The sequence below is a fragment of the Phlebotomus papatasi genome, chromosome 1 (genome assembly GCF_024763615.1).
Source record: "Phlebotomus papatasi isolate M1 chromosome 1, Ppap_2.1, whole genome shotgun sequence".
Classification (NCBI taxonomy): Eukaryota; Metazoa; Arthropoda; class Insecta; order Diptera; family Psychodidae; genus Phlebotomus; species Phlebotomus papatasi.
In genome coordinates this window covers 23,881,221-23,899,942 of record NC_077222.1, presented here as the reverse complement: position 1 = coordinate 23,899,942, position 18,722 = coordinate 23,881,221, and positions in this window count along the sequence as shown.

Here is an 18,722-nt window from a genome sequence, read left to right as displayed (position 1 = left end):
TATTCTGTCCTGTAATTTAAAATTTCCTGACACGTAATTAAAAGATAACCAAGTTTACTGCAGAACTTTAGAACATTTAATAGTTTCTTTGATTGCCACAGAGATGATGCAATTGTCTTCTTTCGTACCTTTTACATGAGGGCATTAATTACTCGTCAGGAGAAAAATCTGTATAAGATAATATTTGTATCGGATTTATTTAAAAATTAAATGGAAAAGTGCATCAGTAGTTTTTCAATAGTTAGAAAATGTATCTTTATTAAAAAATGCGGAGTAAGTTTTACTAATATTTTTTCGATTTATCTGAAAAGAGTAAATTTAATTAACTTTTATTTTCATGTAAATTTTAGAACAAAAAAAGTAATATTTATTCTAAAAACGGATCGGAAAGCGTCCCAGGCTTTGGCAAGTACTCAAACTTGTGACTTAGATGCTATACCTGCTATACCTACAAAAGTACTTTCGCATCATTTACCAATTACCGGTTTTTAACCGATTTATAAATCACTCAAAATATCCCAATTTGAAGAGTAGTTTCAAGCTAGTTTTAAGTGTAATAAATAGTTTATATCCGGTTCATTACCAGATCATAAACCGAATTGATCCGATCGGTTCAATCGGTTCAAACTTATGGAGTTCGAGCAGTAAAAGATTTGAAGCAACTCTTTTTAAATATTGCGCCAAATTAAAGTGAAATTAAATATAAGAAATATATCGAAAATCACAACTAAAAGAGTTAATGTAACACCGATTTGAGTAAGTTACATTCGGTTTTTCTGAGTGTTGGGCCTCTAGACTTACAGACTATAAATATATCCAAATCTAAAATATATTTTGTAGAATCTCAATTAATTCCTTAGCTACACAGTAAAAAATTGTGTAAAATTTTACTACTATAATAGTGCAAAATCGACCATTTTAGTTGTTTAATTTAAAAATGTTTAAAAAATGCACAACATTTTGCTAATTTATTGTGACGTGATTAAAAAATACTATAATTATAGTTAAAAATTTTCAACAATGTTGTTTAATTTGAAAATGTGTAAAATTTTAACACTAGAATAGTGTGAAATCGGATAAATTAATTATTTAACGATCTGTATAAAATTTCTCACTATTATAGTCATAAAAATTTTTCAACAATGTTTTTGTGATTTAAAACTGTTGAAAAACTCTAGAAATTACCATTATTACTATTATAGTATGATTATAGTTTTTCACATTATTATAGTGTGAAAAAATACACAATTTTATGGTATTTTTTGTCACATGATCAAAAATTAACACTATTATAGTTTGATCATAATTTTTCACACTATTATAATGTGAAGCCTTGTGAATTTCAACCAAAGTTGTTAAATTTTCAAAGAAAAGTTTTGTAAAAATTATTGAATTTCCATTTAAGACATATACTTCAGTCGAGATGCCTTTCATTGGGCAAAAGTCATATAGTACATCAAATATTTATATGCATAATAAGCATATCGTGAAAATTCGAGCATCAGATTTAGTCATCTCGAATTAGGGGAGATCCCGAGTACTAAAAAAAAAACATTACAAATGTCAAAAAACACAAAAAAAAATAAAATCTTCGAAATTAAGTGAAAATAAAACAATTTTTGAGTTTACACACAAAAATTCAAAAATTTTTAATTTGAAATTTGAAATTGAAACAATTTGAAATTACACATTTCGCCAAATTTAAGTGTGAAAGATTACACACTATAATAGTGTTAATTTTTTTACTGTGTAAGATATTTTAGATTTAAAAAATCGTGAAATTGGATTGCGCATATGCTGCGTTCCGAAAAGAGGTAAAGAATTTGTAATCAAAATTAGCTTCAGACTCTACACTAGAAGAATAGTGCTTGATATGGCTCTAAAAACCCCAAATTATAGAGAGCAAAATCTTAGATGAATTTTTTACAAGAAACTACTTGACTGACGAAAAAGTGAGACCACTCTGAATAAGGGCTTAGACGGCCTAGACAGATCTTAGGATAAGTCGAGAGACAGCTTATCATAAGCATAATAATAACAAAAATAATGATAATATTTTTTTATTATTAAACTGCATGTCTATTAATTTTTTACCTAAGCCATTTTTCAGCTAATCCAAGCAATAATACATTAAGTACTTAATTAGCACTTAATGGTTCCGTTCAGTAATAACCTTTTGAAGAGACAAAGCCACTCCAAAGCCAAGCCAAACCTATTCGAAAATCCACCGGAAACCTAAAGTACAATATACAATTTCGATATTGTTGACACTTCAGTCGTCGACAATGTCAACAACATTGTGTAAACGTTTGCTGTAAAAAGTGAATTTTTGTGTAGTTTTGAGGAATTTCAGGATGGAAGAATTTTTTAAATGTTATTTCATTCAAAGAAATGTCCTTTTGATGAACTTGCTCACTTTTGTGTAACTCGTCGGTTTAAACGTTCGAACTTGCAACGGGTTTATAGGTAAGTTCTCTCTGATATGCCTTTGAATCGGTAAAAGAAAAACCTCAACCGGAGAGAACTCTCAAATTGGGAAGGTTATTACTGATCGAGAGGAATAAGTACTTAATTTAATGCAATATCTTAATTTTAAGTATACATAGGACAAGTACGTATCAAATAAATGAAAACCATCAAAGTACAGTAGACGGTTTTTTAAGATCGAATTTCTACTTTGGGCGGCAAATAATTTTGAAAAAAATTAGTCGACATTTTTCAAGTTTGATTACGATTATCGAATGGAGCACGCAAAATTGCCATGGTTTGTTATGATGTGATTTTGTTCTATTACGGCATTTTCATGAAATTAACAATAAATATGAGTATGTAAACTTTATATTAGTATGCAATTGAACAAAAAATCGTTGCATTTCAAACAGTTTGACACCCGAATTTCTCTCTAATTCGGGTGACATTTCGGTCCCAAATCCCCGAATTTGAGAGAGTCTACTGTAGAATACCAGAGTGTTATGCTTTTGAAAAATGGAATTTATCAATTTTATCTGAAACTAAGAATTTTACAAATTCAATAGGTTATCCAAGATAGGAATACCGGGAATACCGAAACATTTTAACTGCTCGCAGTTTCCACAATTTCCTAGTACAATCCATGAAGTTATGCGAAAGATTTTGACATAATCTCATAAAACCGGTTTCAGAGATCGGAGTCTAAAAACAAAGGGCATTTGATTGACACAAATTTGACATTATGTATCGCCCGCATCGCCCGTACCTCCCATAATTCACAAAGTATTCAAGATATTCTCGATAATCAATTTACTAGAAACAGTTCGGTATAAATTGATGAAAATTAATCACGGTTTTTGAAATGGTTTTTGATTTATACCTTTCTAAGTTCTATAACAACGTTTTGGCTATGTTTTATTCACTTTCAAAATTTTAAATAAAAAATAATAATAATTAAAATATAAACAAAAATATTTTAAATAAAATAAGACTTTTTAATGATTTGAATAAATATCTCACTCCTAATCTGATTCAAGATTTTCCACGAAAGCTTTTCTCTAAGTAACAATCATAGCCCCTGAAAAGTTAATGGGAAGTGTTAACGGAAGGACTTTGATTTTCTTTGCAGTGCTCGTTGGCGTGAAAATCGCACAATCTTCAATACACCAAATCCACGCCTCATGAATGTGTCCCTGTTGCGTGAGAATAAACTATTGCATGGGCAGGAGAGACGAGGTTCCAGGATGTCGGTGAGGGTACCATCACGCCAGCCCAGTATGGCCTCATTGCGTCCTCACTCACCAAATGCATCTCTAGGTAAGCAAGGTTTGTATTCTTTTTGCCTACAAGCACTCTAGCACTGCAAATTGTTCTTTTTCCCTCCCATTTTCATTCACCCAAAGAGAAAAAAAAGAATAAAATTGTTCCTGCACAAAGAAAACTCTCTACCCTCCCTCTGCGTGTCACAGACTTTGCTTGTAATCCCACATCAAAGTATTAATTAAAAAGAAAAAAAATCCCTTTTATTTTCTTATTCAACATCTTAATATCATTTTTGTGAGAAATATTAATTTGTGGATATTTTGTTGCATTGATTTTAACCTTGTTAGAAGCCAATCCAACCAAGAAGGACAAAGGACCATCAAATGCATCAAATACATCAAATGCCATCTAAAGAGAGAGATTCTTCAACAACAATGTTGAGATACTTCTCAATTTATCCCACATTACACCAAATTTTGACTATTTTGAGCACTTTTCAAAGAAAAGGTTGCATTAGATTTTCTTATGGGATATTTACGCCTAAACTAAAGGGGAAAAAATATCCTTGCAACTTCGTGAACTCTTCAAAAGTACACAAATAGTAAGTTTTTCCTCAAGACATGAAATTTCTTTTAAAGAAATTTTTGAAAAATAAAAAAGAATCTGGTAGAAAAATAAAGTTTCTAAACAGATTTTCTATGTTTGTGTTTGTCTGTATCGTAAAATGCCTTCTTCGTACAATATATAATTCATACTTGCTACTTTGGAATGACTGTCATTAGGCAATTAGTGTTTATTATGATTTCTTCTTAGAAATTCAGGAACTTTTTCCAAAAATATCACTGTGAAAAAGCACAAAAAATCATTAGATATTCGCCTAATTATAACAATATTTTGTTAAATTCACATTATATGGCTAACTCTTTATCACACTTCTTAACTATTATTTTAAATAAATTTTTTATCTTAAATATTTGATCCTATAAATATTTTAGTTCGATCGCATTATCTGGTTGATTAAAGCTTGAAACATTCAAACCATCTTTAGACAATCAGAGAACACGAAGGAAATAAAATACTTCATAGAATAAATTATTTTAAATAATTCGTTAGAGTCAGTTTTATTTTAGAAAATAGTAGTCATTTAATTTTTTAGTACTTCATAATTCAAATTTAACAATAAATATCTTCATTTAATCATTATTTTTAATTTTATAAATTCTATTTTTTATAAATATCTTTACAATCTTCTCCTGAAACATTCCAAAATAGCATTATATGAACTATCTTCCTGTAAATTAAATGATTTGTGTAGTAAAGTGTGGCAAATTAGTAAAGAGATCTATCTTACAAGCTATTATGTAGCAATGGCTATGCTTAGAAGTTGCACTAGTCGCGTGCAACTTATTTAGAACGTTTTGTAGTCTCTCTCTCTTTCTCGTTTCTTTACTTTATTTTCCGTTTCTTTCTAACAAATCGAGGCATGAGATATGTTTACTAAATGGAAGCTGAATCTATGCTAATCTCACAAATATGCTCACAATGATCCTGAGGTTAAGGAAATTTAATACAAAGAACCTCTAATCCCTGATCGTAAACTCTCAATGTATAAAGACCTAAATAGACTAATGGCCTCTATACACTAGACAAAATTATGTCCAGTTTTGAAGCAAATTCTGTACGCTGGTAGGGTAAAGGCTCATAATTTTGGACAGTTTCTTATTTTGGACACTTTGAGGATAAAATTGGACACTAAAAATAAATTGATTAAAATTATGGATTTTTATTCCAATATTTGATGAATAATGAATTCTATCTAAATATTTGTTCTTTTTGGAAGATTTTAACACTAAATACGTAAAATTTTGAATAGGATATGAGTTAAAATTGCTTTGTTGAAAATTCAGTGTGAGCAATTGCTTACGAGAAATATGATAGAACTTTGTGTTTACTTCAGTCTTATTTATCTGTAGTGAAGTACTAACAATGTTTCTTCGCTGTTTTTTAGTGATATTATTGTATATTCATTGAATATTGTGTTGATTCACGTTAGTGGTGATTTCTACATTTGACCTGAAGTGAGATTTGTCTTGTGAATTAGATTTTTCGGTGAAAAATGGGAAATTTTCTAAGACATTCACCATAGTGAGGTGATACTCCTTATTTTGGACAGGTGTTTTTCTCACGAAATTTCGTGAAGTTTTAGCTTTTGTAATGACTAGGTTGCACAAATGCATGGAGAAACAAAGGAGCATCATCTCTACGAAAGAGATGTATTGAGAAAAGCCTTAAAAGGCTCCCGGAAAGGTCAAATTTGCGGTAATACGCACGTACTATGGAAAGTTGGATATTGAAAGTTTCCGGACTTCTTGTGACATTCTACGTTTCCCTTACATGAACAGGAGGAGGACTTGGTAAGATTGGTTCATGAAATGAAGAACAATGGGCATCCTGTTGAGGTGGATTAGCTGTCCAAATTTACAGCCAAGTTGTCCAAATCAATAACCAAGTTGTCCAAAATCAGAGTCAAATTCACCTCTACATATCAATTCATTTTTAAACGAATTAAAACTAATTTTAGTAAAAATAAGGCGATAAATAGCTTGCCAAGTTTCTAAACAACCCATCTGAAAAGAGAGTAACAGAAAAATTCAATTAGTGTTGAATATATCGCACTTCAAACTTGGAACATCGATGCTTATAAGCAGACTGTCCCAAATTATGAGCCTTTACCCTATAGGAAAACTCATCAAAATATGGCCATAAATTTCTCTAGTGTGTAGAGGCCATAAGGCTGAACTTCGAGGTCGAGAATATTGAGAACGCAAACAGCTATTGGCTATGTGTTCCATCTTTAAACTTCACTCTGCCTCCCTGTTCTTTTAGATTAGTTCGAAATCAATCAGTTTGTAAAAGAGATGGCAAAGCATCCCAGCTTTGCAGAGTGCTCGAACTCACGAGAATGTCCTCTTCCTTAGCATATTTTTTGCATGCGCATAGGGTTACTGCCGATTAATCTTGTTTATATACAATGCGAAAGTCATTAAAATTATGAGGGGGTCATCGAAGACCAGAAGTCGATATCTCTTACCGTTTGACCTCTAGCTCGGGAACAAACTTAAGGTCAAGTAAAAAAAATATTCAAAGCTCGGTACTTAACCGGTTTATTACAGATGGCGACCGATGCAGCCGAATTCGAAATTTCAATACCTCTCCAAAAAATCCATATTTAATCAAATCGATTGAAAAATGGGCCCGCCAAAGTGGTTGACTTTTGATTTTCCATAATTCAAAATAGCGAATTTTCCGGTCATTGAAAAAGCTAAGGCTAATTTTGAAAAAAAAAAACGGAATGGTTTTGGTGGGATTGGTGGAGAGGTGGGGGGTAAGAAAAAAAACGTCCGGAGATTTTTTTATTGAGGGTCATCGAAGACCAGAAGTTGACCGTTTAAGCTTCAGGACGGTGACAAGTTGAATAAAGACGATAACTGCTCTCTCTTTGAGTTGGAGCAGTAAAAAGAAGAAAAGATCATGGTTAGCCGAGACACACATCAAGAATAATATTTTTTTATTTTCAATATTTTTATTAATTTTTGTTTTTAACTAAGTAAAATTATTAACGACAAATAAAATGTTGTACGAAAAATAAAATTCTTAAGAGAAAAACGAGATTTTTCCGTTATGACAGTTTTATAATGTGTGTCTCGGCTAACTGAGAAAATTTAGTACTAAAGTAATATTATTGGTATGTTCTTCATTGATTTATTTTAAAAATGTTAAAATTTGACTGTAAGTATCTATGAGATTTAATGCTTCCAATGGACATATTTTTAGGAATAATGTCTCTCTTACATCAATCTTATGCCTCTTTGTGTTAAACTTATTTTCTATTCTATTTTATTTTCTTCTCATCTGTCCTTTCCTTCTATACAATCTGAAAGTATACTTAAACAAAACAATATTTGCATGTCATTATATTATCATATTTTGTACAAAATAATATGCATCTCTGTTTTCATTTTATAGATAAAACACATTGATCGTAAATTCCGTGAAATCAATAATAATCCTCCTCCCAAAATTTGTATTCATGTGAAGATTGAGAAAGCTGAAATTATTTAAATGTGGTTGTTATGCGCATTGTGTACAACACATTTTTTTTATTGTTCTAATTGTGTAATATTTTTGGATCAGAGGGTTCAGATATGAGATGCTATAATCGTAATCGTGTTTGCACATATGAAATTTTGACAGCTGCATTGATTACAAAGATCTTTTAAAGCGATGAATATATAAAACCAAGAAGATGAGCTTTCAATCTCCTCGTTTGGGTTAGCGACTGTGCTAAGTTTACTTGCTTTAAAGTTCCTCAAATTATGAAAAAAAAGTTAAAGAAAAAAACTTAAAATAGTAGAATAAAAATAGCGATCAAAATAATTTTTCGTCAAGAATTTTATTAGTCAAGACATTTACCATCAAAGATCAAAGCTTGTCAAATGTTTTGGTTTTTTTGTGTTTTGAATTTGAAGCTATATTCAATTTGGTTTAAGCTGAAGAGTATTTTGTAATTAGTTTCAGTCAGAACGAGTGACACCCAATCCTCAATTCTCGCCTGAGACAGAAAAAGTTCTTGTCTCCACCCGGACTTGAATTGGGGACGTTTCGCTATTTAGGCGATTGCTCTACTACTGAGCTATAAGGGCACCCGCTCTGACTAAGTATTCTGCGAGTTTCAGCTTTACATTTGCATCTAAGGATAAATTTTCTGCTTAGATTTTTAAAAATCTCTTTAAATTAATTAACTAAATACTGAATTATAATAATAATAATAATAATGCTGGCACAACATTTCATGAAGGAACTAGGCCTTCCTACAAGGGGATTTCTAGACTTGCATTATTATTTTTTCTTGTACGGGATGAGGTTCTCAGTTCCATGCCCGTGGAATCAAGTGCAGTGAAGCTCACTGGATCCAATCCGATCACCTTTAACGCCAGAAAAATTCCTGGTGACGTAAAGGGGATTCGAACCCGGGACACTTGCATCATAGAGCGACTGCTTTACCACTTGACCTATTGAGTGCCAAAAAAAAAATACTGAATTAAGCTTAACTTTAATTGTAAAAAGCTATCTAGTGTGTGTCTCAGCTTTTCATTCAATCTATATTTACGATCAATGTGTGATAATCGTGATAATGCGTAATTATGATTGTTCAAAATGAAAAGAGAGATCTTTCTCCTGAACCATTTTTTAGCACATGACTGCTCTCAAGTGTTTCTGCATTATCGACTTTCCTTCGTGTTGGTTCCTGTCTGGACTGTTTTTATCAGTCGTTACCGGGTTAACAGTCATGGCAGGAACCAACACAAAGAAAAGTCGATTATGTAGAAGCACTTAAGGACAGTAAAGTTCTAAAAAACATTGTTTATTTTTTATTGGAATAGCCCCATAAGACATGTTTACTGAGCAAAATCAATTGTGCTAAGTCCATTAGAATTTGAAAAGACAGACGGATTAGTGCTATTAGGACATGTTTTTCAGTAGCCTAATTCCAATTTGTGAACTTTTAGGCTCCCGCCGTGGTTCACGTGGCAGCAGCAATGCCTCAGCCACGTCCACCAAGTCCAACCGTAGCACCACCAATGCTCCCGCTTCTGCTGTCCACAATAATCAACCGGATTTGCGTCAGGTGCAAGCCCGTCTTGCCAACAATACGCCACCATCCATTGTGGAGAGTGTCACAGTTGAAATAACAGAGCCGAAAGCATGAATATACGAAGTGTCCCATAAATAAATATTTTCGATAAGTAAATATACTAAAAAAAAAATACAAAGATCATTACTCAGAAAACACCCAAAAAATCGATTGATAGAACATGTCGTCAGAATAAAAATCCTTTAAAACAAACTGTAAGTAGATTAACGCGAAAATAGGATTTTACGTTATTATTTGAAATATATTAATGAGAAAAAATATATTTGCGTTATCCTAGAACTATAACAAGAGATAAATAATTGAGCACAATAAGAACAATACATGGTTTATTTGTTGACACCGTTGACACAATTGAAGAAGAATTATAATATATATATAACTCTCTGAAAAAATTCTGTACAATTGGGAGATAAGCATTCTATAAAGCGATTTCTAAAAAAAAAACCAACAATAATCTATTCAACCAAAAAAAAAGCATTTTCATTGAGCGGAAATGGTTTAAAAAATATAAAGAAAAACTACGACGAATAATTCGTCAATGGCACAAAAAAAATGGATTTATGATGGGAAATAGTGGGTAAAAAAAATTAAACGTAAAAAGCTTTAACGCTAAATCTAATCCCTATGATATAAAAAAAAACAACAAAATAATAAAATATTAAATATATTTGTTTTCGTGTTGTAAAAAAAAACACTTTGAATGTGAATTTTATTTTCTCCTTCTGAAATAAGCCTCTTGATGATTGTTAAAGAGCAATTATAGCGTATAAGTGTTCTTGCGGTAGAAAATAAATTGTGAAAAATATAACGAATTGATACAAGAACTTACGTGAGAAAAGAATCTAATGATAGGTGAATAAAACACTTAAAAAAACTGTAAAGCTTTGAACTTTCAACTTTTGCAATTCTTTATAGGGACCATTTTAGTCGCATATTGAATTTTTCCAACAAGAAAAAAATGTTGTTATTTTGAAAAATAAAATAAACAAAAAAAAGTGTACTCTATTGAATAATTCACCATTCTTTACTTGTATGAATGCACAAAACATGGCAATATATCGCAAAAAATAAATAAATCTCGGTGTTATTCATACATTAAAATTACCATACAAAAAAGAAAACAAATAAAAGGATTAAACAACTGCATATATAAAATCCTTGAAAAAAAAAGAAACTTTAAAAATACGTATATAATTTTATTTTGAAGGTAAAACGCGAATAAACTCTACACAACTTATTGTTGCTTAATGAATGCGAAGGAGTAATTAATAATAAAAAAAATCAATCATAATTATAAAAAAATTAAAAAATGACGACAATTTACCAAATAAAAAAGATATAGTTCAATATAATTGTAAAGCTTGATTTGAGAGGGATAACAAATCGAAAAAAAAATGATTAAAATATCTTTACAAAGAAGAAACCGTGTCCATTTTTTCACGCTTTTGCAATTTGTATTGACAGCATAAAAAGAAAGAAAACATATATTAAACATGCTCAATGGACACATACGCCATATGCAAAAAAAAATTAAAAGAAATTTTAGCATAACTCATTCCATATACATATTTACTATCATTAATATTTAGTTATGGTACATTTTGTCTCAGTATTTCAATGCGATACACAAATGACAAGAAAATATTTAATATTTATGCCCCAAAAAAAAAAAACATATTCGTGATATTGTGACGTTAATAAGCGGAAGTACTACTTTAAAGAAGAAAAAAGAGCGAAAAAAATGATGAAATATCCTTGAAACTATACATTTACTACTTAAGAATGGAGAACAATTTCTTAAATATAAGAAAAAGATACGGTATTTTTTCATAACTTTGTCACACTGTGTGTAAGTGAAACGATATCCTTAATATGCGAAAAAGATCCAGAAAGACTAAATTGTAGGATTATTCCTGTCTCAAATATGGCAATTTTTCGAAAAGAAACGTTGAATAAGAAACTGAAATTTTGGCAGGTCTGAATAACAATTATTTTAACTTTATAAAGAGTATTTATTATTTATTTATTTATTCAGAATTTAGGTTCCTTCAGAGCAACAATAACTTCTATAACAGGGTTCTGACTTGCTCCCAATTAACTCCAGTAATTGATGGGCGGTGAATTTTATCTCGACCGAAGTATATCATTAAGTAAAAATTCTTATTTTTATTCTATTATTTCTTATAGAATTCCACTATATTCCGTGGAATTCTGTTCGCGTGACTTTAATATTACTTCAGGAAAGAAATCTTTTCGACTGAAGTATACCAACAACAATAATAAGGACACAACGTTCCATAGAGGAACTTAGGCAATCCTGCAAGGGGAGTTCAGGACATCCATTGTTAATTTTTTTCTTATACAGAGATGGGGATGTTAATTCCATTCCCCATGGCATCAAGTACCAGAAAAATTCCTGGTGACCTAAAGGGGATTCGAACCCAGGACACTTGCATCATAGACCAAGTGCTCTGCCACTTGACCCATTTAGTGTCCCAATATCGTTTTTTATTTGTTTAGTATATTATTTTGATGAAATTCTAGCTAAAGTAAATTTTTTCCCTGATTTGACATAAATCAGTTTTTGTTTTTTTTTTCTCTGTTCAAGTAACTATCATTTTAATTTATAAATAATTTTTTTGTTCAACTGAAGTATATCACTAAGATGAAATACTTAATTTTCGGCAATAGCTTTACTTGAATTTGTAAGAAAATTTCTTCCCGATTGCTCCTAAAACGATTTCTTATGGTCAATATACTAAAATCGCATAATTTGAAATTATTTCCAAATTTGAGATTTCCTCACTCTGTTTCAGATGAGAAAAGAAAAAAAGAAGACCACGATATACAAGAAAAAACGAGCGAAAGGAAAAAGAACAGATTTTATTTATTATTTATTTATTTCGATGTACCGGACTTTTTATTGCCATTTTGTACATTGTTCGGTTTACAAATGTTTTATTCGGTTTACAATGTTTCGTGAAAAATGTCCACTCAGACGCTTCAATCATTTGCACCGGGTGGGATTCGAACTCACAACTGTTGACAGTCGAGCTGGGGGTCACACCGCTCAAAAGCCGCACGCTCTTACCAATTGCACCACGGACCCCCTAAGAACAGATTTTCTTCGTAGTTATTTTAAGAACATCCCAAAATTTCAAATTATATATTGTTCCAAATTACTTATTTTAACCTAGCTTACTGCTTCCGGTAATTTTATTTTAGTAAAATATTTGTTTTTGGTCTCGGATGAAGTATATTGTTAAGTGAAAACCCTTTTTTAACCAAATTTATTGGCTTAGATTTTCCTTAATGGTCCAGCCTATCCTTAATTTGTCAAACAAAATATTTTGTGGAACATAATGAGAGCCTTTAGAAATGAGAAAATAATATAATAAGCTACTGTTAGGTTTTAGTTCAATTGGAATCGTAACAAAGTTTATTTACAGTCCAAAAATAAACATAAAGAGTGATACATTTACCTTCCGTTCAGAACCTGGCAATTAGAATTATTCTTAAAGCTAGGGTCTGCTACTCTTTCATGGCAAAAGAGACAGATGCATTACTTAATTTAGTTTTTAAAATTCAATAAATTTTAATAATACTAAATAAAATTCGGATTCCTTAAGATAAACCTTTACTGGTTTTTGAAAAATGATTTTAAAAAAAATCAGATCATCAGTCTCGAACCTAGAATCTCAAATTCGTAAATTGAATTTTTAAAAATTAAATAATAAAAATACAAAATAAATAACATTTTATGTAACTTCAGGTCTCAGAAATCTCGAACGATCTCAAAATCGTAAAGTGTGTATTTAACTTTTCATGAAAAGACAGGACCATTTGAATAGGGATAGTTCGAATTGCAACTCTTTGCGTTGTATAACCAAGACTCTCGTATGATCTTTCCAAGTGTTTTATTCTTGAGATAAAAACTTCTTTTCCGATATTTCGAACATTAAACTATTTGAAAATAGTTTTACGCGCAGAGAGATAGGCTAAAATGAATCTAAGTAAAACTGAATAGGGGCTTCTTGTTTCAAAATTCTAATTTTTAGTCATAACCTTTTTCAGTTCGTTAAGGAAGAATAATTTCAAAATGAGCTGCACAGATTGTTCTATATAATCCGGCGAGGTTTGGGAAACACCCTTGGGATAAAATCTCCCTCTTACCTGTTATAATCCCCTAAAGTATGTCTTAGCTAAGTTATAAAATCTGCCAGTCTTGTAAGAAGGAGTGATTTATTATCATAAATTTAAATTAAAAATTGAAATATTAATATTAATCATAAGGATTATAAACTAATTAAACATCTAGAGAAAACAAACACCAAGCAAAGAGATTATAGAACTCTCTGAAGCTTGTTAGCCCCACGTATTCTCTGCCGAATTATTTAAAAAAAGTCGAAATATTAATTTTCAATTAAATTATTTTTAATATTATTATTTTATTTCGAACGTAAAGCTTTTTAGAGAAGATTTTTATACGGGCTTCAAACCTAAGGCTTAGCCATCTGGTTTAAGTCCTCTAATTCCTTAGCAGGCACGATTTTTTAGGAAATTGTTGTTTAGGATTGGATATTAATGGCAATTGTTTCATTAGATTTTCATAAATCAATAAAATTGCTTGTTATTTAGATTTCTGAGACATTCGGGAACTGGGCTAAACCTCCAGCCTGAAGCCGGCATTATACATCGAAAGATAGGCAAAGTGCATTAGGGTAAGGCTCAGAGGAGAATTTCAATTTTGAATTGAAAATTTCGATTTATCTACTCTAAAAATAAAGTTTTGTCACTTTAACAAAGAGAAGTTTGTCAAAAGTTTGTTATTCTACAGAGACTATAGAAAAGTTTTGTCAAATCGGCAGCCAACTGAATCTTGTCAAGTTTTTTTGACAAGGATGTTTTTCCATTAAAGATGTGAGAAATTTATCAAATTGAAAAACTATATCCTTTTGACGACATTTTAGCAAACAATCAGTAAGGCTGCTTTACAAACCTTTCCTTTCAAAGTACCCTAGTTAAAGTGGTCCTGAAAGGGCTGCTTTCTATTAAGTTCTAGAATCTACGACATAAAATTCTTAGCAAATTTTTGAAAAAAGTTTCTAAATTCATTTCTAAGGGCCTCGACAGACCAGAGGATTAGGCGAGAGACGGCTTAGCGTAATTATATTCGAAATAATTATTAAACTACATTTACATTATTTTCCACTAAGTCGTCTCTCGGCTTAAGTCGTAAGTGTGTCTAGGGCGTAAGTCTTGATACCCTTGATACGTAAGTCCAAGAGTTTTTGTGATTGTGCACAGAGAGACGATAGTCAGAACTAGTGATATCCAATTCCCCAAATTTCATCCAAGTATAGACAGGAAAAATTCCAGCCTCTACCCAGGCTTGAAAATTTAGTTAGTTTTGAAACATATTTTATATTTCTAGGTAAAAAAATAAAATCATTGATTTGGTCGATAAAATAATGGATGAATTTATCCTTTAGTACCTTTAGTACATTTCAAGAAAAGCCAAAATTAAAGCCTCAAAATCTTGATATCTTTTTGAAATTTTGCCAAATTTGAAGCATGATAAATCTTAAACAAAAGGTCTTTCTATTAAACTTTAAAAAAAAAAAGAAAAAAAATAACAAAACAGAGAACTTAAAATAGGTGTGAAAGCACTAAACTCTAACGAGATTACATGATAAGACTACAAGTCAAACAACAAGTCCGGAAAAGGACTTGGTGAGCGGCCTCCTTTTAACTTTTACTAGAATTAAAATAACAAAACTAATATTAATAAAAGAAAAAACCTATCGACTTTAATTATTTTCAATTGTAGCGTGTAGTTTCTTTTCAAGTGAACAAAACCAAAAGATAAGAAAAAAAACTTTGCTAAATGTAGAGGAATAATTGAGTGAACTTTATACAATTAAAATAATTATATTGTTAGAAATAAACAATGCTTAAGGTAAGAACAATTTTTAAATTTACTAGTGAGATCTTCAATACGAGATAAAAGTAATAAAAATAAGATTTTTTCCCGGTATAATTAATGAAAGAGTCAGCACAATAAAACCCTATTAATATTCATTATTTGTAGACTTTAAGGGTGTGATAAAATTGGCACGAGTAGTAGGTTTTAGCAAAAATTTCATTATTTAATTATTAAAAATCCAAAAATTCCCCACAATTTTAAATTAACAGCACGATCAAAGGCTTCTCGAAGAAAAGCATTAACTTGTTTACCACTGAGAAGGAGGATAACCCAAAATTACTCGCAATCAAATACAAAAAATTCCTTTTTATTAAGCATTTACGGAGAATAAATTTAGTAATAGAATTTTAAGAAATATTCATCTAGAGTTTTAAACATTTTTAAATCACATTCAACATTGATGGAGGACAGATAAATTATTACAGGTTAGGACAGGTTTTAGTCTAAAAGACTAAGGGATAGAGAGGTTTTTTATAGTCTTGGGCTAAAGTACGGGAAGCACATTTTATCTCGACACTATGAAAACGAAAGCAATAATGGGGAACTTTGAAAAAAAAATGCCTCAAAGGAGTTAAGGACAAGAATTGCATGGAAAAGATTTGGAAAGAAGCACAAATTAATTTATCAACTCATTAAAAAAGAATTATTAGTAAATTGTAAAAGAATTAGAAGTAGAATAAAGTGAGAAAATATTATTGTAATTATTCTCAAAGAATCCATACTCACTAACATTCCCATTGAGACACGCATTTTATGCCCCAAATTAGCTTTTGTCGTTTCATTAATCATTCCTTTCTACTCCCTCATCCGCATTGACAAAGAATTAAAAGAAAAAAAAGAGTTATTTAAGAAAATTTACCATTATTTCGTGCTTTAGTTGTGTGCTCAAAAAATATGGCTAAAAAGCTGAACTGTGAAGAAAAATTTTCTACAATAATGTGAAAATCTAATAAAGATAATGTAAACGCAAATATTTCTCCAAAAGCAGGAAATTCCCTGCATCACTTTCTCTAAATATCATTAAAAAGCAAAAAAAAAATTATTCAGCATATAAAATAGAAAAGCATTCGCCAATAAGACCTAAGGTAGGGTGGGCAAAAAAAAAAAAATAAAATAGAAAATCAAAAAGGAAATAGAACATTTTAGAAGGAAAAGACAAATTATTGAATTACAAATACAAATTTGTATTGAATAAATTGATTTCATAGAAATTTTAGGGACAGAGCTTTCAGGCATGTTCCCTTCTTTCCCCTCTGCGAAAAAAAAGTTGAAAGGTAGAGAAGGGAAAATTGCGTTAGATTTCTGACTCAAATTTCAAATTGATTTCCTCCTAGGTTCAATCAAAATTACTCAAAATTCAATAGAACAAACGATTTCAGGCATATTCTCATGATCAAAGAAACTAATATTCCCCCAGAATCCAATAAACTAATCTAAACAGACGCTCAGAGTCATAAATCTTATCGTAATTACAGCCAGTCGCATAATTCCTATAAAATTAATTAACATTTAGCAAGAACCAGTAGCTATTAGAAGACAAAAAAATTAAAGAAAATGGAAAAAATCTCTCTGGTAATTCAGCCAAGTTGTAGTGTTGATTCTTAAGCAAAAATCTATGCTAGAATTTCTAATAAATATAAAAAAAAAATAAATAGCAAATGAAAGAAATAATTCACACCTCACATAAAACGATGGATGACATCAAAGATAAAACTTCTGTATCACTTTACAATTATACTTGAACTTTTAATAAAACATTTACTTTACATACTTAAAATGAGAGTTATTTTATTCATTTTTTATTTTTTTAATCCCTCGTAAATCTATTGGATATAGGGGAAGTGCTCATAATTTTGGACAGTCTGCTTATAAGCATCGAAGTTCCAAGTTTGAAGTGCGATATTTTCTATACTAATTGACATTTCTTGTTACTCTCTTTTCAGATGGGTTGTTTAGAAACTTAGCAAGCTATTTATCGTCTTATTTTTATTAAAATTAGTTTTAATACGTTTAAAAATGAATTGATAAGTAGAGGTGACCTTGGCTCTTATTTTGGACAACTTGGTTATTAATTTGTCCAACTTGGCTGTAAATTTGGACAGCTAATCCGCCTCAATAGGATGCCCATTGTTCTTCATTTGATCAACCAATCTTACCAAGTACTCTTCCTGTTCATGTAAGGGAAACGTAGAATATCACAAGAAGCCCGGAAACTTTCCATATCATTCATTAAAGTGAGTTTATTTCAGTAGTACAAGTACGTGCGGATTCGCTCATTCCCTGGCCTTTCCGGGAAATTTTCAAGGCATTTCTCGCTACATCTCTTTCGTAGAGATGATGCTCCTTTGTTTCTCCAGGCATTTGTCCAACCTAGTCATCACAAAAGCTAAAACTTCACGAAATTTCGTGAGAAAAACACCTGTCCAAAATAAGAATCATCACCTCACTGGTGAATGTCTTAAAAAATTTCCCATTTTTCACACGAAAAATATAATTCACAAGGCAAATTTCACTTCAGGTAAAACGTACAAATCATTAGTAACGTGAATCAACACAATATTCAATGAATATTCAATAATATCACTCAAAAACAGCGAAAAAACTTTGTTAGTACTTCACCAAAACTAAATAAGACTGAAGTAAGCCACGAAGTTCTGTCATATTTCTCGTAAGCAATTGCTCACACTGAATTTTCAACAAAGCAATTTCAACTCAAATCATATTCAAATTTTAACGTATTTAGTGTTAAAATCTTCCAAAAAGAACAAATATTTAGATAGAATTCATTATTCATCAAATATTGGAATAAAAATCCATCATTTTAATCAATTTATTTTTAGTGTCCAATGTTATCCTCAAAGTGTCCAAAATAAGAAACTGGACAAAATTATGAGCATTTCCCCTAATAAGGATAACTTTCGTTATTTAAAAAAGAAATAGCTAAGAAAAAATAGCATTTATTCAAAAAGTAAAACAAAATTGATAAGAAAATACTTCAAAATTCTTTTATATTGGCGAGATGGTTCTTAGCTCTTTAATTTTCTCTTTTTGCCAAGAATATTTCAAGTATTATATCATTTGCAATATTAAAAACGTATGATTTTCATTTAAATTATTCATATAACGTGTGATATTTCGGGACACTTTTTAGCACTTTCAAGTGTCAAATAGCTTAGCGACTTATCAATTTTTTTTTTCTTTGTTGATTCAAATATTTATGTTCCTTATGCTATCCAAAATAAGATTCTTATCGAAAAATGTTGAAAAATGCATAATTTTTTATACAAA